Raw genomic sequence first — 25,446 nt, forward strand, 5'->3', positions numbered from 1 at the left:
CTGGCTCCTTTATCCATGTTCTAGAACTTTACATGTACCACTTTCCTATCATAACACTCTGAGAAAACAAATATGATTTTGATCATGCTTAGCCAGCTCTTTAATAAGAATTCAGTTATCTTTCTGATCATAGATAGTAGTATTTGATAACTGTCATTCATGTTTTTTTTTACATTAAACACTCTGTTTATGAAAGATGTTCCAAATGAATCTCTCTTTCCTAACAAGACATTTTATCAAAAGGCCTACAAATGGGGTTTTATGTTCACCAGACAATCTTATACTTTCATAGAAAACTCAGATCCAAAGGCGAGTCACAGATAATCCAAGCCCATATATACAGACAGAGAATTTCTGGAAAGGTCCTGCACTTAAAACTGAACTCCACCTGGGAGAGAACTGTTCCAGAGTGTGGGGACAGTCTAAAAGAAAATGAACTTAAATTCTTCACCAGGGGAATCCAGAGTGAACTTGGCTTTCCCTGCTAGTCAAGGCCTGTAGACCCTTCCACTCTTCTTTCTGGTAGCCTCACCAACAGACTGTACTTGAGCTGAAAGAGTGGCAGTCCTGAGTGCCCGAAGGGCCTCCTGCCACTCAGCCTCCATTTTAGCCATGTAGTCCCCAAACAAGAAACATCAGCTGCCTCTTGCACGGCAAGGGGCTTTTTCACTGCGCAGTGTTCGAATGGCCCCAATAGCTTGCTCCTTCTGTTTGGGGGTTGATCTCTGCATCTTGAGGCCCAACTCCAGCTGCTCCACGCACCAGGCTAATTCCAGGGCCAGCCGGTCTGTCTGGGCCTTGGCGCTAAGAGGGGTGCCAGGCTTCTCTGAGGACTCCTCTCCATTCCTTACAGATGCCTTGATCCGTGTTTTCTTCTTTTTTGGCTTCCTGAAGCCTGCATTGCCTGTTACCACCGCCATGGGCCGCAGTGGCTGCTGGTATTCTGTCATTCATGTTTGTTTTTTAACTATAAGCTACAGCACTAGAAGAATATAATTCACAGGATTAAACATACTAATACAATCTAGACTTTTGGTACTGTCCATCACCAGTGAGAGACTCATAGAGATTAAGGAATACTTTCAAAACATTTTTACTAAAAAATAAAAAAAAACAAAACAGGTGTGTAGCCCACACCTATAATCCCTGCTGATTGGCAGACTGAGCCTGGATGATTTCCAAGTTTAAAGCCAATCTGGGCAACAAAGTGAGAACCTATTTAAACAAATACAAAAAACTAACTCTTAATCTTTTTTCTAATCTTGCAACTAATAAACTAACACAAAAATATAGCCAACAGGACTGACAGAACAAAGACATAAAAATATCAGCGTTTTAAGGGAATGAAAAGTACAGCGGCTAATCAGGACTTTCATAAACAAATATACCTCTGAAAATTGCAACTCATTAGTTCCAAGTTGTTGATGTATATAGGTAAATTGTTCAGAATAATCAGAGGTTTGGAGGAAGGACAGAGTTCATGATAAGTATGACTCACATGTGTCTCACAGCAAAACAAAACCACCAGACGTTTATCTGTTAAAAACAAGACATTGAGTCTGGCAGCAGCCTGAAAGCAAGAAATAGCATGTGCAAGTCAGACCCTCATGTGCCGTTTAAAAATAAAAATGGGAGAGAGGCACATGATGAGTGATGACTTAGAAATCTGACCTTTGAAATACACAATTCCACTTATAACTTTGAAGAAATTGCAAAACACCTGAAAATAGCGAGTTTCACAAGAGGAGCTCAAAAGGAAAACTAAGACATGTTATAACTCAGAAGACAAATTAGAGCAACCACCTAAGCTTTTTGTCCCAGCGACTTAAGTCATTGAGGGTTTTCCTCCTCCTGTTAGTTAACTTGAACTCAACGAGGTCACCCATTCTCTCCTTTGGCCTCCAGGACACTGGAAGAAACCTAGGTCCTATGATAAAGTAGAAAAACAGCTGACAGGCTGAGGGTGATGCAGCTGTTCACAACTGCATTGGGTTCAAGGAGAATACAAAATAATTACATATATCAAGAACCTTTCTATAGGCTGAAGCCATATGTTATCTGTAATATCCCACAAATGTAAAGTAGTTATCTTCCAAAATGGTCTGATAAAGAAATAAGCTGATGAGAGGATGGGTAGGGTTATGAGAGATAGAAGATACAGGGATGAAATTCATCAAGATGCACTGAACTCACATACGTCCATGTTGAATTGAAACTCCTTTGTAAATCAACTTAAAGGTAATTTTGAAGATACATATGTAAATATGTATGATGGAGAAGAAATAAATCCAACAAAGAAATGTCATAAAAAATAGGAGAGAGGGCTTGGAATATGGCCTAGTGGCAAGAGTGCTTGCCTCGTGTACATGAAGCCCTGGGTTCAATTCCCCAGCACCACATATTCAGAAAACGGCCAGAAGTGGTGTTGTGGTTCAAGTGGCAGAGTACTAGCCTTGAGCAAAAGAAGCCAGGGACAGTGCTCAGGCCCTGAGTCCAAGACCCAGGACTGGCCAAAAAAAAAAAAAAAAATAGGAGAGGGAAATGAGGGGGTGTGTCTATGTATGTAGCCTTCCCAAAGTTGGAATCTGGCAATATTTTATTGAGTTACAACTAATAATCTACCAGGGTTAATGTCAATAAATGGGAACTATTTAAGATTCACTAATTACATCTGTACCATCAGCAATAGTTTATAAAGTATTTACAGTAGTCAGTGCTTGTCACTATGAGCTGGCTATGCTTCTATGTCATAAACATTGCCAGGAGAAATCCAGCCATACTTCCAAAAGCACAGGTGGAACACAGTATTTCCTTCCAAGGAAACAACAGATCAAACATGAAGCCCTGTAAACATCCCTGAACAATAACTTCTACTTCCATATGCAGAGCTCTTCTTAGACCAGTGATAATCCTTCCCAAGCTAGCACCAGTCTGCTGCACTCAGAAGAGCGAATCTACAGCTTTATCTGTTAGCTTCTCATGGTAGCCCTCTCTAAGAACTTAAAGTTTCTAAGAACTCAGTTTTAAAACTCTAGGTAAAGCAAGTTCAAAACTATTTTGTCATTTAAAGTATACATTTGACACCAATCTATGGAACACATATAGTACGTACAAGGACCACAGAAGTGATTCAACTATTACAATAAAAAAGAAAAAGCATGCATGAGAGGAGAATGGAAAGGAAAAAGGAAGAAGGAAGAGAAGCCCCCTGGAAGCTAAAGGAAAGAATTAAAGACAGAAAAATATCTCAAGGATTTAATGGGGTGACTCCAAATGCATGAGTAACTATACGTAAGAAATGTGACAAGGAAAACAGGAAAAGCCAAATCAAAGATGGAGATAGGCATAACTAGAATCAGAGATGCCTTCCTTAAAGACCACATTTTAGACAAACCATGAATGAGAGGGCAGTATGTCACAAGTAGACACCAGTGGTATGTAAAGGAATGGCACTGTTCAGATGGACACAACATGAAACTGTCATGGTGTTGTCTATGAGGGACAGGGATGTACAAATGAGAAGGTGACTATGCATATAAAAAAGCAGAAACTTGTTTGAGAGGGGAGGGTAATGGGACAAGATATGAACGGAGGGAGGGTGAGCAAAAGCAGTCAACATATTCAATATACATTATTAAAAGGCTGAACTACACTACTTGAGGGCAGGGATAGGAGAGAGAAAAATGGAGGAGAATAATGGAAGGAGTAACATTGACCATGATATAGTATACTTATAAACTGCTTATTCTAATCTTTTTGTGCAAATACTTAAGCTGATAAAAGTCAGAGTACAGAGGAAATTTAATGTTAGGCTAAGAAGTGTAAATTTATTAGAGATCGATAAAAGTTTTAAACATAAGTTGGTCATGCAGGTTACAAACCTAAAATCCCAGCACTCAAGAGGTAGAGCCTGGCCTGTGCTAAAGACCTTGGCTTAACAAAAGAAACTTGTTTGAATCCAGGGGATCAGAGAAAATGGGGCCTAGTGTTGCCAGCCAGATTCTGGAACTGGAATCTGAGAAATGTCTCCAGGGCTAAGACTTGTTTCATGGCTTAGGAGGATCTTGAAGTGGTGGACTGACCTAAATATATGATATCTCAATCTCATTAGTCATGTGTAGAACTTCCTGTTGAATTCTGCTTTTTGATACCTTATAAACCACCTCAATAGACACAATTAATTCATAACTAAATATGTTACTGCTGCTCAAGAATTTATTCTTAAGGATATCATTTCATTAAAACAACTTATCAGATGGCTTTATGAGGATTAGTGTAAAATACATCACACAGTCAACTCAGTCGAATGTCAGGGGCTGGCACACTTTTCCTATGAAGTGCTGGAGAGTAACCCACCAGGTTTTAAGGGCCATAAGGTGACTGTTAGAACCACATTCTGTTACTTTTCAGCAAAAACAGCCATAGACAATACATAAACAACCAAATGCATGTTCCAATTAAATTTAATTATATACTGTTTGGCTGTAGGCCAAACTGACCTTATGGCCAAACTGACCTCTGGTCTAAATTGTCTTCCACTAATTCACTTGCACCTAAAAGAGTCAAATGTAAGCCTCTTCTGCACATTGGCCTTACAATGACATAAATATATCCATGTTTTATGAAGTGTACTATATGTAGGTATTGTGTTAAAGTTCATTAACTTCAATTTAACAGAATAACTTGCAGCAGCAAATGAGAACACACAGGAGAAAATCCTGTCAGTTTTACCTTTAAAATATACCCAATCCAGCCTCTCATTCCCTCCTCATCAGTAAGAAGCCATTCGGGCAGCAGGTATCATCCCAGCCTACTCTATGCCAGACTCCATTCAAGGTGCCTGGCACAACCACAGAACAAGTTGAAAGAGCCAATCTTACATTCTGGTGAGCAAAGAGAAATGTCCATAAGCGATAATCCTAACAAGTAAGTAAATGGTGTTATATGGGATAAAAATATTGAGAAGTAGGTTTGGGGCTAAAGGAGTAATTTCAATGGTGTAGTTAGGCTAGGGCTGCACCATTCAGGAGCAGGCTCCAGGTCACAATTCCATAGAGAATGGGATGTACACTAGGTTGCTTCCCCCACCTCAGGTGGACTACCACAGCAGCATCCTATTCGCTCGTCTTCCAGTCTAATCTTACTACAGATATTCTCCACAGGGCATTCAAGCACTGTCCATGAGGTGATGTCAATGCCCAGCTCACAACAATTCTCCTCAGGCGGTGAATAAAAGCCAGCCTTGCTGGTTCCTGACTACCCTTCCAGTCTGTTTCCTCCGGCTTTGTCTCACACCACTCTTCATGCAGGGCATGATATTTCCATTATTCCAGATCAAGCAGCTCTATGTGTGACACTCTTCTCTATGTGTGCCCTGGCTGTTCCCTCACTGCCTTCTCTTCTCAGATCAGAAACCTCAAAGACCATCCACAAAACTCTGTCTGTGCTCATCTCCTCCCTGCTTCACATTTCCTCATCACACTTTTCCCCACTTGACATTTTTAGAGACAAGCCATTTGACTACTCATTACCCCTTCTAGAACCCAAGTCCATGAAGACAGGGACCTTATTCCTGGCACAATATACCTGATAGCTCAACGAATGCCTAGCACATCATAGCCTTCAAAAAACATTTTGAATGAAAAAGGTCAATGAATGAGATACCTCTTCATGAAAAAGGAATGAAAGCATTCCTATTACAGTAAAAGAAGGGTGAAGCCAGAACTTGGGCTTTAGTTAGGTACCAAGGACGAGAGTCCTCACCAGGTACCTGTAACGCATAGCTCTGTGGAGCTGGAAATAGAGAAGTCACTAGTAAATTCTACACATGGCGCTGAATCACTTTAAGAGCAAGTTAGCCTGGTGGCTAAAAATACCAGCCCAAAGTTTTATGGGCTCTGGGATGTTGAGCAAATAAATTATTTAATTGCAATTTGCCTCGTCTATAAATCCAGAATAATAAAAGTCCTTAAACTCACAGTGTTGATGGGAAGGATAAACAAGTTAAGATCTGTACATTAGGAAAGGACTGGAATAATGTTGATATTCACTGAATCATGGAAGATGATGAGGAAGGAGAAGAGGAGCTGACAACAAGTAGAGTAAAAACCAGGTATGCAGGTAAGTACAGGTGGTATGGTAAGAGTCAGAATCCCATATTCACATTTTGTTGTAGGAAGTGACAAAGCTGCCTATACATTTTTCAGACCCATAACTCTTACATTAGGGAATTTGGCCACCGGGGGGGGGGGGGGCGGCATACTAACCCTACAGCAGATCCACAAGGAGGAAGCTGGGACAGCTAAAGATGCTAATTATCCTTCCAGATCCACATGGAGGAAAGTGGAACAGCTAGAGATGCCAATTATTATATATTGGATTCACAGATGGGGCCTCTAGCTGGGGGATGCCCTAAAGAAACTCTTGGAAATAATCAACAAAATACAAACCTGACATTTTTATATCATGTATACTGCCCTCATCCTGTTTCTATAAGTAAAAAGTTCATCAGAAGTAAAAGTTCACTGTAAGTTAAAGTTTTAAAATCTTATATGCATTAGGAAAATCTCGACACTTTGCATCATTTTCAAATATGGAAAGAGCTATGTTTACTGACCAAAGCTTTGAATACTGAGTACAGCACAAGATGGATGAGTTTTGTGAATTTTAGATTACTTCCTGCCAAAATAGCTTGGCCATCTTAGGATGTTATCTAGCTGGTTAATTTTTCTATCACTAATGTTTGTGACACAAATCTGTCATCACTTCAACCATCAGAAATACAGAAGATAGCCAAAGCTCTGGTGGCTCATGCCTATAATCATAGCTACTCAGAAGGTTGAGAGCTGAGGATCATGGTTCAAAATCAGACCAGGCAGGAAAGTACATGAGACTCTTGATGCCAATAAACCACTTAGAAAAAGCCAGAAGTGGCATGATGGCTCAAGTGGTAGAGAACAAACCTTGATCAAAAGAAGCTCAGGGATAGCACTCAGGACCTGAGTTCAAGCCCCAGGATTGGCAAAAATAAATAAAATAACAAGAAAAGGAAAAACTACAGAAGATAGATCTGTGAATGGGTAAAAACAAAGTACATTTTGCTAGCAATTAATATACTGCCACTTCTCTTGAAAAATGAAAATCATTACATTTGTTAGGCTTAGAATCAGAAAAAAATTTATAAGACAGTGTTTATCAGATACTGCTAAAAAAAAAAGTACTTGGTAATTATTTTGCCTATCAAAGTGAGAGGTTTTCTTTAAAGCCTTCTGGAATTTCTTAGTACAGCCAAGAAGACAGTACTCTTGCCAAAACTATCCATTAATACAGGTCAGAAAATACACTTTAGATAAGCATTACAGCTGACAAAACATGGGAAAATAAAGCAGCAGACATTAAATCAAAGATCTACAATAATGTATGTCAGCTGCATGGAATGGGACAAAACAGAAAAGACCATGTGAAAATGCTACTTTCAGAAACTTTTTTGAACAACCAAGTATCTTGGGAAACACATTTAACTCTAGTTCACAACCAACTGATTCTTTTAATTTGAACCATAAATCAACTATGCACTGTACCATCCATAAACTAAAGAAACACATACTCCTGTACCTGTTGAGGACATACAAGGAAGTTTAAAAGATGCTACAATCAACTCCTATATAACCTAAATTCTAAACACATACTATATCACAAGAGAATGAGCAAGAGTCTCTCACTGGCTCCTAGGGTACCACAGCCACTCATGAGGGCCTCACAGCCTCAAAGACCATTTAAAAAATACCACACTGACATGACATATTCATAGAAGTTTTAATAGGAATTTACACGAATCCTGGAATGCTTGCATAAGTTTAATAAGTCTGTTGTGACAAAGCCTATTCTTTCATTCTGAAAATGCCTTATCTAGTTGAAGCCAAGAATAAAGAATAACACAATCAGCCTTGTTTCCTGGGGTTATAATATAAATGTATAGCCTTTTAAAGTAATTGATTTCCATTTTATGCCATGGAACTGTAATATTAAGCCAATTTTATTAAAGAATCGTCCCTTTTCTTAAATAAAAACACTCAGGCAGAAAAGACAACTGGTTGATACTCAAATCTGTGCATATAATGTTGGAATAATATGTGGTTCTTGCTCCACAGTATACAATGACTGAAAGAAAAATGAACATTTTGCCCATAGGGTATAATTGTGGCTGAAGAGTTTCTAGAATTCAATGTAGAAACATATCTCCAGTGAAGAAACCAACTCTACTTGGTGACATGTCAGCAAAGGACCCTTGGTTGGGATGGCTTAACATCTAGGGCCTCAAGACCAAATGAGACTGAGAGACCCTTCAAGAACAGGAGTTTCCTTCAGAACCAGGCCCTTCAGTCACACCCATATCCAAGTAGCCTGCCATTGGGATAATGAGCACTTCAAAATCAGTCTTTCTTTTCACAATGAAAAAAGAAAAAAGACTTATGAAAAGATAAATAAATAAATAAAACACAAAGACTCAGTAAATCTGTGTTTGCTTTCATCATATGGGGTGGTTTCAGTGAGGTACAATGGTGTGTCTGAGTGCTCACTGGAGGGTAATGCAGCTGAACATCACAACAGTAACTAGTCTTTTTAAAGAAATAACTAGAAATCCCCATGGCATTTAAGTATCATATTTTAAAAGATCGGCAGCATAAAAAGACAACATCTACCTTGTCTGAATTCCTTAAAAATGATATTAAGTCTACAATGTGCTATGAAAATATGGTATACAGATAGATGTACATAAAGGTTTAAGCAATTAAAAGAAAAATGCAGTAAAATGCCACTCCCAATCTAAAAATGTGCTATCTTTATACAAGATGTTTCTACTTAACTTCAATTTTTTATTAGGGACCACACACACACACACACACACACACACACACACACACACACACACACACACAGCAGTGGGTGATACAAAAAAATCATGGTCCAATTATACTAATTCTATTGATATGATTTTCTCTTCACTTTTCTAAAACTTAAAATGAATGGATTTCCCACCTTTTGTACAGACTCAGGGATTAAACAAAAATAACATGCAACATAGAACAGTACAAAACAGAAACCTCACTTAAAGAATGTTAGCTCACCATACAATGCCCTCCACAATCTTCTATCAAGAATAAAATGAAAAGCGTTAAAGGCAGCTACATAATAATTAAATCTTCACAATACAGAATAGCCACTGACTCTTAAAATAACAAAAATAGCTATGGACATGGTAGATAAACATTTGCTCAAGAAATGAGGAAAATAACTAAAGAATGCTGAAGGTTATGTAAGGACCAGAATAAACATTTTTTCAAATGGGGGGCGGGGAATGATTTACTGAATCCAACAAAACAAAGACCTAAATTACCACTCGTTTCTAGAGTTTTATGGTATAATCTGTCAAACTCCACTTACTATTATTGTGTGTGTGTGTGTGTGTGTGCGCGCGCGTGCGCTCGTTCTGGGACTTTAATTCAGGGCCTGGGCACTATCTCTGACCTTTTTGTCCCTCAAAGCTAATACTCTACCACTTGAGCCATAGCACTACTTTTGGATTTGGGGTGGTTAATCAGAAGTAAAAGTAGCATGGATTTTCCTCCCTGGCTGGCTTTGAACTGTGATCCTCAGATCTCAGCCAACTGAATAGCTAGGATTATGGTTGTGAACCACTGACACCTAGCTCCATTTGTCATTGTTTTTATGATTCTTAGTTTAAGTTTAATAAAAATTCTGTATTCATCCATTATTCACTTCAAAAGATGAGGCAAGTAAATCATTTTCAAGAATGATATAAGAAAGAAAATTCTCATCTTCAGATCCTCTTTGATAGAGTTGTTAGGTAATGAGAAAAAATTGTGTTGAGGGGTAAGCAGTAAGCACATTATAATGGTGATATACTCCAGTGACGACAGTGTCTAGAAGCAATATTGATTTTGCCCGAAAATTCACTTATAGAAACAAAGTACAAAAATATTTTGAAATCTATAAAAGATAAAATAACAATATAATAATGTCCCGGGTTGGGTAATGTTCCCTCCAAATTCACATCTACTAGGGACTTGTGAATGTGATCTTATTTACAAGAAGGGCTTTATTGATATAATCAGGTTAGGATGAAGTCCAGTTAGAATAGGATAATCCCTACTGTAATGGCTGACATCCTTAAAAAATAGAGAAACAAACATAAACACAGGGAAGGAGGGCCAGGTAGAGACAGACAGAGAGTTTGGGGTTATACTGCCAAAAGCCAAGGAAGCATTCATCCCCACAGCCTTGGAAGGAAGCCTTGTGCTGCCTCTGTGTTCATTTTGGGTTTCTAGACTCTAAAACTATAAAGACAACATTTGTGTTACTTTTCAGCCATCCAGTTTGTGGTTGTTTGTTAAAGACACCCCTAGGAAACTAATACAAGCAAATACTAGAAAATTGATCTCAATTGTGTGAAAATGAAGATACAATTATGTACATACCAACATATGAGAACATGCCAAACTATTAACAGTGATTATTTCTGGGTGGTACACTAGCTGATCTTTATTCAACTATTGTGCTTTTCCTAGATTTTCTAAACCTTTTTTCAATAAACATGTTTACTTGTGCAATCAGAAAAAAAAGGCCAATAATGATGACTCCACACACACACAAAAAAAAATAGTACAGTGCTAAACTAATCAGGAAGCATGGCATAAAGAAGTAACAAGCAAAACTGAAAACAGCAAGAAATGAAATAGTCATTGGATAGAAGACTTCTCAGAAATTAGAGATGACTTTGTACTAACTTAGCTAAATTATTTTGAATATCTGGATAAAATGGGTAATTCTGTACAAAAGTACAATTTGTAAATTCTAATCCAAGAAAAAATAAAATGTCTAAATTTTCAATTGCCATAGTAGAAGCAAAATGTAAAAATTTTTCCTTCAATTAGATGATACATGTGCTACATAAACTATTCCCAAAAAAACAAAAACATCCTAAATCCTGAAAAAGAAATGAATAGAAAACTACTATCACGCTCAGGAATACAAAAACACAAATGCTAAACAAAACATTGGCCAAAGGCTTTTACATCTGACCAAGTGGTGTGAGAGAGAATGAAATGGCCCTTCCACATTAAATAACTTTGTTTTTAAAGGAGGGAAAATTTTTTAAAAAGATAGTTTTTATAGACTGGACAAAAGGCAATATAAGACAAAAATAAGCAGAAAAAGGAAACACATGAAATGTGGGCTTTCAATTCTCTTCCATACTTTGCAGTCTCTACCCAAGAGGAAAGAGCCTTAGCAATGGAAAGACAAGCGTATAGAAACCTGGAAGAATCCAAAAAGGTACTGACCACCCAGTTCATGTAAGGAAATGATAGAGGCTAGTTTAAAAAAAAAAAAAAAGCATTGGCAAGAAGTAGAACAACTCCTGATTATCAGCCAAAAAGAAAAAGACCTTGACACACAGGGTATTTAGTAGAGCCTTGGGGTACCGGAGGAGAATTAGCCCTCCACTAAAAGCTATTCTTTACCTCCCTAGTATCCATTAAAAGCAAACCCACAAAAGACCAACTGTTTCCAAGTAAAGTAACTATGTCCAAGAATACAGTCTAAAAATATTCAGGGGATTAAAAATAAGCCAGCACCCAACAACATAAATTTTACAGTCTGGCTACTAATAAACAATTATGGGGCATGAAAAGAAGTAAGAAGTAGGAAAATATGACCTGTAACAAGGAGAAAATTAAGTCAGTAGAAACAGAATGAGAAATGACACAGATGATAAAATTAGGAGACAAGAGCTTAGCTTACAGAGCCAAATATATCCCATGTGTTCCACAAGACAGAGGAAACTGTGAGTACAATGAGGATCATTCTCTCTCATACACACACTCTCTTTCTCTCTCTCACACACACATATACACACACACACACACACACACACACGCACGCAAAAGACCCAAATCAAACTCCTAGAGATTAAAAATAGAAGAAAAATAAACAGACAGGATTATCAGCAATTAAAACACTGCATGAAAAGAAAGAACAAACTTGAAGGCAAAAATAGAAACTATCCAAAATGAAACACAGAAAGAATAAAAACAGACAAATTGAGTACTAGTGAGAACTGTGACAGCAAGAAACAAATAGATTAGGAACATATAGCTTAGTCCAAAATGGGAAGAGAAAATGTGTTTACAGAAATATTGCCTAAACTTTTAAAAATCTGATGAAAATTCTAGCTTTTAGAGATCCACAAAACTCAAGGAACACAATGAAAAAACATCATGCAAAACTACAAGACACATCCTAATTAAAATTGTAGCTCACTGATAAAAATGTACAACACTCAGAAGAAAATTAGAAACATAGTATATTTGTAGGAACAAAAATTAAAACAAAAGCTGACTTCAGGGTCAAAATAATGAATCCATTTTGTCTTTTTTTTTTTTTTGGCCAGTCCTGGGCCTTGGACTCAGGGCCTGAGCACTGTCCCTGGCTTCTTCCCGCTCAAGGCTAGCACTCTGCCACTTGAGCCACAGCGCCGCTTCTGGCCGTTTTCTGTATATGTGGTGCTGGGGAACCGAACCTAGGGCCTCATGTATCCGAGGCAGGCACTCTTGCCACTAGGCTATATCCCCAGCCCTTGTCTTGTTTTTTTAAGTACTGCAATATCCTTACAGAATTAAAAAAAAAAAAAAAAAACACTGTTAAATTTGAATTTTAAACTCACTGAAAATATTCAGAAATGAAAGTGACACAGACTTTTTCAGACCTATCAAAGCTCAAGGACATCATCACCAGCAGAACAGCAATACAAGATAAACTAATGGCTGGCAAAGAAAAATACCAGATGGGAATGAGAACCAACAGACAGAACTGAAAAGTAACACAACTGACAAAAGAGTTCATACCAAAGAATTTGAGTTTCATTTGAAAAAAAAAAACTCTTTAATGAATATCTATTTTTGAGAGTAAAAATTGTATTAACTCTGTGGTTTAGAATATACTAAAAGTAAAATGGACAAAAACTGAATAAATAAGGAGAGACAAGGAGACATATGATATATGGCTATAAGGTTCAGAAAATGGAGATGATAGTACAGTACTATATAGTAGTATAATATAACTTTTAATAAGTTATAGTAAGTTAAATATGCATAACAAAAACTGTGGAGCTAATAAGAAAACGGGGCCAAAATAAACTGATGAAGAGAATAAAAATTCACATTTAGGAGGGTCAGGGAAGCAACCCTCATACACTGTAAGAATGTAAAATAGTGTAACCAGCATGGACATCAGTATGGAAGTTCACCAAAAATTGAAAACCTGCTATACCACTCTTGGGTATATATGTGAAGGAGTAAAAATGAACATACAAGAGAGATGCCTGCACACACATAAAAAAAAATTCACATTTAATGCAAAACAAGGCAAAAGAGGTAAAAAGAAACCAAGAATAAATGGGCTCACCCAGAAATGACAAAATATAGTCTAATACATCTATAATTGTAGTAAGAGTCCAATAAATAGTCCAAAGCCATAGAGATCATTCAAAATAAAGTAATACTATCTTTCTTCACAGAAAACATGATTACCCACAAAATTTACAAGAAATACGAAGCTAAACAGCAACTGTTAACAAAAGCCAACTGTATTTCTACATAATAATAATATATATTTGGAAACTATATTTTTAAAGATCCCAGCTAAAATAACATGAAAAATAAGAAATATCTAAGAGTAAATCTGCCACAATATGTGCAAGAACTGGTCAGAAAAATTACAAACACTGTGGAATTTTAAAAAGACCTAAATAAGTGGAAGATATGCATGCTCATGGATTAGAAACCTTATTGGAAAGATGAAAAATTTCCCCAAAATATCTAGTACAGTTCTAGAGAGATGGCGGCTAATTCCTGTAACCATAGCTACTTAGGAGGCTGAGATCTGAGAACCGTGGTTCAAATCCAGCCTGGGCATGAAAGTCCATGAGACTCATCTCCAATTAGCCACCAGAAAACTGGAAGTGGCACTGTGGCTCAAAGTGGTAGAGTGCTAACCATGAGCAAAAAAGCACAGGGACAGTGCCCGGGCCCTGAATTCAAGCCTCACAACCAACCAAACAACCAAACCACAACAACAACAAAAACGAAAAAAACAAGAGAGGTAGTTGTATAACATTTATTCACACATGTAATCCTAGCTACTCACGGGGCTGATGAATTCTTCAGATGAAGAACTATTGCTCAAGGTCAGCCTGAGCACCTCCAAAATGGCCAGCAAAAAGCAAGGGTGGAGGTATAACCAAAGTGATACAGTACCAGACAAGAAGAAAGCTGAACAAACACAGGGCATGAATTCAAGACCCAGTACCAGAAAACAACAAAACTAACTAAACTGAGAAGGTGCTTCTAAAATGTACAGAAAAATACATGATATAGACTAGTATCATTGATTTTTTTTAAAGAAACACAAGCATAAGAATTATGTTCTGTGATTTTATGCTTTAATGCAACTTATCAACAATGTAGAACTGTTGTAAAGATACATATGGATCACGAGACTACAGAATCCAGAATCAGATTTGTACATATATGGCCTACCCTTTTCAAAAGCCCACTTCCTGGTCTTTACTTTGTTGAACTATGATTTAGCCTTTCTTAGAAAATACAGTTTTCTCCTAGAATCTACCATATTTTGGTTGATATATTTGTGTAAACTTGCATACTACTCAAAGTGTTTCCTTATATATTTCTAAACTAATTCTAGCTTTCACATATGATGAGAAACATGTCTCTCTTGGCCTGATTTACTTCAATTAACATGATTTTTCCCAGGTCTTCCCATTTCTTTTGCAAATGATGTGATATCATTCTTTCTAATGAATGAGGAAAATGTTACTGTGTGTATATATACTACATTTTCTTGACCCATTTGTCCACTGAGGGGCATCTGGGCTTATTCCATACCTTGGCTATGGTGAATAGTGCTGCACTGAACATGGTAGTGCTAGTATCTTCAACATATTCTAGTTTATCATCTTTTAATTAAATGCCCAAGAGTGGAATTGCTGTATGATAGAGTTCTATGCATAGGTTTTTGAGGAAACTCCATGCTGCTTGCCAGAAAGGTTGAACACTTACATTACCACCAACAGTGTACTAGGCAGTCCTTCATGCCCATATCGAGCTAGTACCTCTTACTGTTTGTATTCCTGATGATGGCCATTATAACTGGGGTAAGATAGAATCAATGTTGTTTTGATTTCTATTTTCTTCATGTCCACAGATGTTGAACATTTCTTCACATGTCCTTTTCACTGTGTCCTTTTCTTGTAAGACGTTTTAGTTTGATGCAATACTATTTATCAATTCTTTCTTTAACTTTCTGAGTTTCTAGATTTTTACTCAGAAAGCTCCTGCATGGGCCAAGGCATCCTAATGTTTCCCCTATTCCTTTTTCCAATCATTTCAGGGTTTCAATTCTTACATTGAGGTCTTTGATCCATTTTGAATTGATATTGGTGCAATGTGATAGGATCCAGTTTCCATTTTCCTGCATGTGGATATCCAGTTTTCCCAGCAGCACAGGCTGTCTTTCTTATAGCCTAAGTTTTTGGTTCCTTTATCAAATATTAGATGGCTTAGGTCCTAAAGACCAATGGAATGACACACCCAGAAATAACCCCACAAACTGACTATTAATGAACTTCTAAGTCAAGAAGAATTGCTTTATCTACACATGGTGCTGGAACAATTATATAGGCATATGCAAAAGATTGAATTCAACCTTTATCTCATACATCTCAATGAATTAAATAAAATGAATAATGCATTAGGAAGGCTGAGACAGGAGGATTGGGAATTTGAGGATGGTCTTAGGTACATAACCCTATGGTAGAGAAATAAGGCAATTAGATATGAGCTTGGTTTGGGACAACAGGTAATACCATCTAAGAAACACTCTTGCTAAAATTCTGAATTCTGTCTTCACATAACTTCCCATTAACAGCAGAAACTAGGAATTTTTAAAAAAGCACATTAAATTAACATCATGAGGCTATAATCAGCAAAATCCAGAATATGGGAAAACCTACAGCAGAAATACAATAGTTTCCTTAAATAAATTTGAAGAGACGGAAGCAAGGAAGGGAATAAAGAAAGAAGGAAGGAAATGACAGGTGGAAAGATACTTTAAGGACTGTGTGAGAAAAGGGTCAATGTTGACCTGGGTGGAAGCAGAACTTTCTTAGGAATGACCTCAGAGCCCTTCTACTTGTTTCCCTGGAAACAAGGTAGTTAAGATAAAGTCAGACCGTTCTGTGTACTTCATGTGCTCAAGGAACAGCTCTTAGACTGTGGAAGTTGTGAAACCGTATGCAGGCCTTTATCTACTTGACAAGAATGGTATTTTAAAAAAGGAGTGAATGAAGGAGCCAAACGGGGAAGTATGCAGGGCTAATAATACAAAATTAAGAGAAGGGGTGGTTGAAGGGGGATGAGAATGCTGAAGGGGGTAACACTGATGAAGATGCACTGTACTCATATATTGCTTTGTTGTATATCCTTTATACAACTACTTAAAGAAAATAAAACAAATTGTTTTAATGAGTAAAACTTGAAGCAGGGTCTTCTCTACATCAAGGTGGCATCCATATTGGCTCGTTTCCATTAAAGTAAAAACATTCATTTCAGGTGAAAACAAACAAAAAAGCTATATATTAAGGCAATTGCTAGGCTCCATAAGATGTAGGTGCTATACCATCGCTGTCACCTGCTCATAGCTTTTAAGTAAATAAAATACAGATTAAAGACATTTGAGTCTTTAGTCTGGTAGCCAACATGGGAAACTAACCAATGCTATAATGATACAGAATATCAATGAAAGTGCTGCATGGATCTTGTGTCAAATCAACTGTAAGTGGAACTGAAGTACTGACTGTTTAGGTATTTCGTGATATGCGGAAGTCTACTTCATTTTCACATGTGTCAATGGAATTGGCTGGTTTTCTGTTCCCAGAAAGAAGGAGACAGGGCTATCTTTAGAAATGCTTAACTGTTATCTTAACTCATTACATGAAATGCAATTAGTCCAGGTATCCAGAGCAGGAGAAAAGGCACAGCATGGTGGAAGACGGAGGAAAAAATATGGGTTATCCCAGACTTGATCGTTATAACTTGGAAAGTACGTAAGAGATTATTAAGCTACCTTCTCTTTTCTATGTGTTTAAAGCTTTTCGACAACTAAAAAATATAAGGCCAAAACAATGTGAAGACCAGTAGGAAGAAAAACTAGACAAGAAAAGACAGGATTACTATCAGTCTCCCTATTGGGCTGCACATACAAGTTTAGATGCAATTTAGAAATATCTGGGGTTTTTTTTTGTGGGGTTTTTTTGTTGTTGTTTTTTGCCAGTCCTGGGCCTTGGACTCAGGGCCTGAGCACTGTCCCTGGCTTCTTTTTGCTCAAGGCTAGCACTTTGCCACTTGAGCCACAGCACCACTTCTGGCCATTTTCTGTATATGTGGTGCTGGGGAATCGAACCTAGGGCTTCATGTATACGAGGCAAGCACTCTTGCCACTAGGCTATATCCCCAGCCCCACAATTTAGAAATATCTGTACTTGCTTCAATTACCTTGCTGATTTCCTCTGTTTTAGATTCAATATGTTTTATATTATAAAATTGAAATACTAAACCTAGCAAATCTGAATACTTGTTATTCCTAGGACCTCAAAAATAAAAATATCTTTTTGAAGGAGTTATACATGTTTCTTTTGAAAAGACTAAAATCAACTAAAATTCAATTAAAATGTTAAATCATATGGATCTGATTTTATGTTCCTTGATTCTATAGAAACTCACTGCACTTCTATATTAACTTTATTCTTTAATAGTTCTCCATTTAGCTGTTTCCATTCAACTGAAAAACATATTCAATGAGAATTCATTAGAATGAAGCATCCTGATGAAAACAAGTGAGAACAAAGACAAAAAAGTAGCCAAATGCATCGCCTCCTATAGACCAGGGAAAAAGTGATTCCTTATCTACTGCAGAGCCAAAAAAACAAAAACAAAACAAAACAAAAAAAAAACATTCCTTCCCATGTAGTAAAATATCAACATTAAGTTTTCTGCTTGCATCTAGCGAAGAAAAGTGTTACATTTCTAAATCTGGTTTCAGAAAAAAAGGCACCACAAGAATTCAAAAATCACTAGTGATAGGAAGTAAAAATTCTTGGTCATACTATTTTAAACTAAGGAAGGTACAGCCCTTGCATGCTGACTAATAACTTGGAGCGCACACCACATCAGGGGAGGAATGGCTTCAACAGGGAGGGCTGGGACTGGATGCTCCAGCTAAATATTCTTAATTAGGAAATACTGACCTTAGATGTCTGTTACAGTAAGTTGTTTTGGAAAGAGACCTCAGGCAAAAAGATCACAGATTTTGTTATGCTTTCCACTGTAAACAAGTTTTTGCTTTCCTTCTGATAAAAACACTGTGGTTTTTGCAAGCAACAGTAACAGAGCCAAAATGCATGTATGCATTTTTCCTTCAAGAAAATTCTTCTGGATTCTGCCTCAAGTATGATGATTAACGTTGTATGTAAAAGAGAATTCCATAGTCAAGAGGAGACTGAAACATTTCCCCCATCAGGAAATCAAAGAACAGTTGTTACTTAGGGACTACAATCTGTATTTTAGGAGCTCACTACTAAACTAGTCTTATTTCATGATGGAAACTATAGTGGAAAATTTGTTTTCAAAATAAATTGAAATCACTCCCATGATTTCTATTAACATCTTACACTAAGTACAGCACATCTAGCCCCAGTTTCTCTCAAGTCCAGAATGGCTGTTGAAATCTCCTGAAAGATCTGAAACATGGGAGCCAAATTCAACTGACTCATCTACGTCCCACCACCACATCGCCTCTTCTTTCTCAACTCCCTGCAAGAACAAGGCCATAATGTCCCAGCCAGAAACCATAGACATCAACTCTTCCTGTTTCTAGAACCCTCCCTTTCTACATCCAATCAACTAACAAAGGACTGACCCTTTTTCTTTATTTTTTTCTGTGAAAAACAATAAGTAATTTGTAGGCCAGGCTTCCCGTGTCAAAAGGTAGTATTATCAGGTTATTATGTAGCTACTCACATAATAATAAAAAAGTTCAAATTTTCACACAGATAAGTAACTTCAAAGACTAATGGCAATCTACATCATTTTAACTGAGCAAATTCATCCTTTGAATGCATTCATATAATGCTATTTTTTATATTTTTCTTTTAGTATGTCATTTACAATGTAGATTAAGTTCCAAAGAGAGTTGGATAGGAGTTCCTCCCAGTACAATTAAATTGAATTTGAACTATGAAAATTTCTTTTGATCATGCACTCAGGTCTAAAGAAGTGCTGCTTGAATTGGCATTTATTAGAGTTTTATCTTTACTGTCAGTTTGGAAACGAATGAAGATCTTGATTTGCTGGTTTAACTTTAGATAATACAAGGAGTAGTTGCTATAATGACTATATAAGTGTTCTATGTAAGTAACATTTTTGCCTGTTCATTTTAGATTAATTTCATTAGGAAATGCTGTCAAGTGTTCAGAAAAGTCAAATTTCCAAAGCTACTTAGAATTCAGAAACAGTAGTTGAGACTGGTTCTTCTTTAGATAAGCTTCCCTTTTGGCCCTAATCTTTAAGAGAAAAAAAATCACAACAAAACCTAGCTATTGCTAAGCCCCAAATCTGCCATGAGATTGAACAACATGTCCAAAAGACTGCTTTACTTTTTGACAAAATACCATGGAACTGACAATGGCTAAGTCTTCATAAACAAAGCTCCTTGAGAACACCACTGGTTCACAACACATGGCAACAGATTCCAAATTTTTCATCACCATCTTCTATGAAATAACATCATACTATGAATGCCTAAATACAATACCCACAATACAGCCAATAAGTACATACTTAAAACATCCTACATTTTCACAGATCTGTATATGTAACATTTTTTTCTATACAGATATTTCCTAACATCAATTTTAACACAAGAAAAAATTTCAAAATTGACCAAATTGATCTATTCTTTCTAGCATTCCATGGGAAGAGGTTGAATGGAAGTGAAGAGGCAGAGACAAAGATGAAGGATTATTTATATACCGGGACACGGATAGCATTACTGTATTTTTACTGTGAATCTTATTTGATTATTATCTAGGCTACGGTTTACATTCAACAGTGATATGGGTTACATCGCTGTATGCATTTGTCAAAACAATATATTCAGTAGCATGTAGTGCATACACTTACTTATACTCTAGTTGCTTAGGAGGCAGAGATCAAAGGGATCAGGGTTCAAGGCCAGCCTAGGGAAAATGTTAATAGACCCCTCATTGCAACAAATAAATATCTAAGCCCACTGAAAACAAGAAGCATAAATAGGAAGACTGTAATATGGAGAAGACCAGGCCAAAAAGCAAGAACCTACTCAAAGATGGGAGCAAAAAGAGTTGGAGACAAAAACATTCATGTAGTAGATTGCACGTCTAGCAAATTCAAGGCCCTAATTTTTTAAGGAGTTCCAAAAATATGTAAAACTTTAAAAATAAATATTGAACTACAGTTAATTAGGTCATGTCTGAACAAGTAATAAGAGGAAAATAGTGTCTGCAATTTAATACTGCAACTAAAAAGAAAAAAATTGATAAATAGGAAAGGATGGATCAGCAGATGTATAAAAAAAACATTGAAATGGGGCTGGGAATATGGCCTAGTGGAAAGAGTGCTTGCCTCTTACACATCTGAAGCCTTAGGTTTGATTCCTCAGCACCACATATATACAAAAAGGCCAGAAGTAGCGCTGTGGCTCAAGTGATAGAGTGCTAGCCTTGAGCAAAAAGAAGCCAGGGACAATGCTCAGGCCCTAAGTTTAAGCCCCATGACTGGCAATCAATCAATCAATCAATCAATAAATAGTTACTAATATTAAAAAAAATTGAGATGATAGAATCTTCAAAGAACACGTGCAAGCATTTTTGTCATAGTAAACACTATGAAGTTCGTTCACAGTCGCTACCTGAAATTTTCCAAAATTAAAATCTGGGAGTATGTAAACAGTCCTACTGTGGTGTCATCTACAAGCCTAAAGAACCCTCTTATAGGTGTTGGATAAGCCCTCTCTTTCCACTGCCTGAAGCAAAGATCTGGATGCTTGATATATGACAGTTAGACCTAATGATGACCCACTTTGCTTTAGTAAGTTCCCTTTGATACTGAATTAATTTGGTAGAGCTAATAGTTTGGAAGATCACTCCACTAGGGATCTGAATGATATTTCTGCTACAGAGAAGGCAGAGATAATGAATCCAGGGAAGTAGAAAGGGGTCATGAGCCTGCCCATCAAAGGAATGGGTTTGTTAAGGAGAATAGGGAGTGTGGGGACTCTCTTTTGCACATTTCTGTGTTACTAGGCCTAGTGGTAAAAATTAACAGGAAACGATAAGAACCCTTTACAGCCAGGCCCACCCAGCAATCAGAACCGCAGAAGCAAAAGCAGATAATCCCTGGGTTTAAAACACTAGCCAAAGGGATTAGGGAAGCAGTGGAAGAGGAAGGAAACTGTAAGTATCACCTCTTAGACCAAAGTTAAGAGTCTCTGAGTCCCTAAGGGTATACATATGGGGTTCAACAATTCTGTGACTTCTATTAAAACACAAACATTTAAAATGTAATGTGTATTTGTTTTTATGATGAGATTTATAGCAGTCATCTGATTATCAATTATAACTGATGAAAAAATCACTAACTGAAAACACATCCATTTATAAATGTAGCTGTACCATAAAATGCCATGTTTATGACTATGACATTAAAAATTCCCTGTTGATAAACTGATTGGGCTGAATTACCTATAGAGGCAATTTTCCACAGTGGATCTTAAATTCTTTTCTCTGTACTTCATAACAAGCATTTAAGAGTCCTAACTAAATTATGAATGGTATCTGTGAGTACAGTCAGATAAATGTGTGAAACTGGGCAATTCGAAATAGTCAAAGTGATGTTAGCATGGAGCGCTTAGTATCTGCCAATTACTATCTAACAGGAGTGGGTTCAAAAACTTGCGAGTGCATGTACACACATATACATACACACATACATTTGAGTACAAAAAAATCACTGTAGCAGAAATAATTTTTCACATATGTGATGAAGATGGTTAAATGCAGAGTAACAGCATTTTTATTTATCTACTCAGAAAGGCAAGGTTAAATTCAAGTCATTCTGCAAACCAAAGTCATCATAGGTTTTTACACTGTTGGTTCTAAGAGGCAGAAATACAAAAGTAATTTTTATGCAAAAATTGGTGAGAAAAACTGCAAGGCTAGCACACCTGCACAAAGGTGAGGTGGTATACACAGACTGGCTTCCTCCTGGGCCTGTGGCACTGCTGTGCTGCCCAAAGGCCATCCCTGCCCCTACTCACCTCTGCAACAACAGAATCCTTCTGAATGTTGCACAATAACCAACCAACAAATGGAGAAAAGGCAAGATTTAACAAAATGACTTTTCTTTAATTGGAAATGACATAAAGCAATTAAAAAGTTGTACTTAATAAGTGATGCTGTCACTTCACTGTCTTATTGTTCACGTATTACCTAGCTGTGACCATATTCCATTCACTGCTGAGGATAAATCCAGTCATGCTTCATTTGCCCTCAGCAATGTTCCAACGTTCATCTCAAATGCAGAGACCAACCTCATCTCTATTTTAGACACTCTATTTTATTGTTTTCCTGTTTTGAGAGTTCCTTTTATATTCTGGATACAACCACATACTTGGTATGTGATCCAGAAATAGATCCTTTCCATCCATATCCTACTTTTAGTCTTCAAGTAGTACCATGTATAACAATTTATTCTATAATTTTTATACCTTTCACAACTTATATTTTTGATTCTTCTCATTTTGGTTGATTTTTGTTGCATAGGAAGTTTGTAACAGGTTTTTCTTTCTTTTTTACTATATGGATATATTAGCACAATTAAATTAAAATACTACCTTCTCCCTTAAGTGGGTTACTACAGCTCTGTCAAAAAATCAGCTGGCCATGTTAGTGTAGGTCTACTCCTGCACCCATTATTCTATTTCCAATGACTTTGTATCCATCTCTTCATCTCTGCCATGCTGCCCAGAGTCAGCTACTGTATAATAAAAGCACTAAATAAAAGACTTGAGACCTCCAACTTCATTCTTTTTCCAAACTACTTTAGATAACTTATTTCCCTTGTATATCCAGATAAAACTTAGAATCAGCTTGTGCATTTCCCCAATAAAATAGCAGAATTTTCATCAGAATTACTTCTACTGAAATGTACACATGAATTTGAGAATCAATACCTTAACAACCTCGAGTCTTCCAATCCATGAACACTGCATAGGCAGTTTACTTAGGTCTTCTTTGCTTTCTTCTATTGTATTTATTTCAAAATGTCCATTCTTGTACAATTCAATAGACTTTTACCTCAACATTTAATTTTATTGGAATTTTCTATGTATTTTTTAATGTTAATTTTGGTTTACATTGCTAGCATATGTAATCTCTGAGTTCAAAGAGTTTCACTGTGGATTTCATGGGACTGTCGGTGTACAGTGATCAATAAAAAGATACAGTTTTATTTGGGTATTTTCATACAAACAAGCCTGCAAAACATCCAATATTGGCTTCTTTAGTAGTAAGAACTCAGGGAGTTAGATCCCCTGACAGTTAAGGGGTCACTTGCAGTGATTAATTCAGTGTCAGCCTCACTCAATCTGCTACTGTACATCTCTGGTCTTCAGTGCTCCACAGCACTGGTGTTTTCATGAACCTAGCATGGCTTCCATGCATGCAATGGCTGATTCAACATTCCAGCATTAAGCAATTTACTTGAGAAAAACACAGCAACATGAGAACTCTATTAAATGCTTTTCACAGAATAAGTCAAATTGTATCAGTTCAACACAACACAGAATAGATGGTGAGCACTCAGGAAAGACCAAGAGATTTTAAGTTAAAACATATTAAAAAAATACCAAAAGCATTTGAAAACTGAGTAACACAGTTATAATCAAGAGCATCTATATGCTATTCACTATTAGATGTTATAAACAAAAGAAAAGAAAAAGAAAGTAAATGACAGGACCAGAAATATAGATGGAAAGGGCAAACAATGAGTAAACAGAAAAGTAATACAAAGTAACATATCATTATTTTTGGTACTGGGTACCAGGGCTTGACCTCAGAGCCTAATGCTCTCACCTGAGTTTCTTACTCATGGCTAACACTCTACCACTTGAGCAACATCTCCAGTCCTACAGTAACATCTTTATGATAACTGGCAGAAGTATCTGCTCACCTCTAAATTTCTAAAGATAAGGGTGTACCTCCTGTGAGAGTGACTTCTTTGTCATGAACCTTATTCTTCTAAAAGTCAGTATACCATGCATAACACCAAACTAAACCACCAAGAAAAGATTTTAAGTCTCAGAAATACTTTCCAGTTCTAACAGTTGATGAATATACGAATCTGCCAAAAAAGATTTATAGCTGTCTAAGCATAGATTTCTATTAACACAGTGTATGGGCAGTTGATATTCAGCCATCGGCTACAAATAATAAAGGAACTTATTAAATCTTTTTGTAAACTCTATCTCTAATTCAAGGGGCTTTTCCATCCCTTAGTTAAAAGAAAAGAAGGCCTCAGACCATTCTCATTAGTACTAATAGCTTAAATCAAACTGCTGCTCACTGTGTGAATTATCAAATGACTACTATCTATCCAAACACTTGCCAAAGAAATGTTAAAAGACTCAAGAGTCTTATATTTACAGTAGAGCTAACTAAATTCAACTAGTTCTTTCTCATCTATTATTCCAAAACAAGGAGACTTTCAATAAAATGCAGAAATTATACTAAAAAGTCAAAAGATGAAAAAGAAGAAAAAGAGCACAAACAGAAGATGGAAGATTGTAAACTACAAGGTATGAGGACAGTCATACATATGTGAAATGATTAACCCATTAACAATATCTAGGATCTAAAGGATTCCACATTTAGTAAACTTTAAGATACAAGCCAACGAACGGGCTGGGATATGGCCTAGTGGCAAGAGTGCTTGCCTCATATACATGAAGCTCTGGGTTCAATTCCCCAGCACCACATATACAGAAAATGGCCAGAAGTGCTGCTGTGGCTCAAATGGCAGAGTGCTAGCCTTGAGCAAAAAAAGAAGCCAGGGACAGTGCTCAGGCCCTGAGTCTAAGCCCCAGGACCGGGCAAAAAAAAAAAAAAAAAAAAAAAAAAGATACAAGCCAAGTATCATTGGGATAAAGAAATCAAGAAGTCATGCTTTGAATGCTGTGTGAATGAACTAAGTCAGG

General features: G+C 36.9%; 1 protein-coding gene and 1 pseudogene across 3 annotated transcripts in view; both read right to left on the reverse strand.

The window, feature by feature from the left end:
* Nucleotides 1–25,446, reverse strand: part of Cdkal1 (CDK5 regulatory subunit associated protein 1 like 1) — a 533,240-nt gene that overhangs the window by 326,710 nt on the left and 181,084 nt on the right. The gene's annotated exons all lie outside the window — the stretch shown is intronic.
* On the reverse strand, nt 423–920 carry LOC125352396 (annotated as a pseudogene).

The sequence above is a fragment of the Perognathus longimembris genome, chromosome 6 (assembly GCF_023159225.1).
Source record: "Perognathus longimembris pacificus isolate PPM17 chromosome 6, ASM2315922v1, whole genome shotgun sequence".
Lineage (NCBI taxonomy): Eukaryota > Metazoa > Chordata > Mammalia > Rodentia > Heteromyidae > Perognathus > Perognathus longimembris.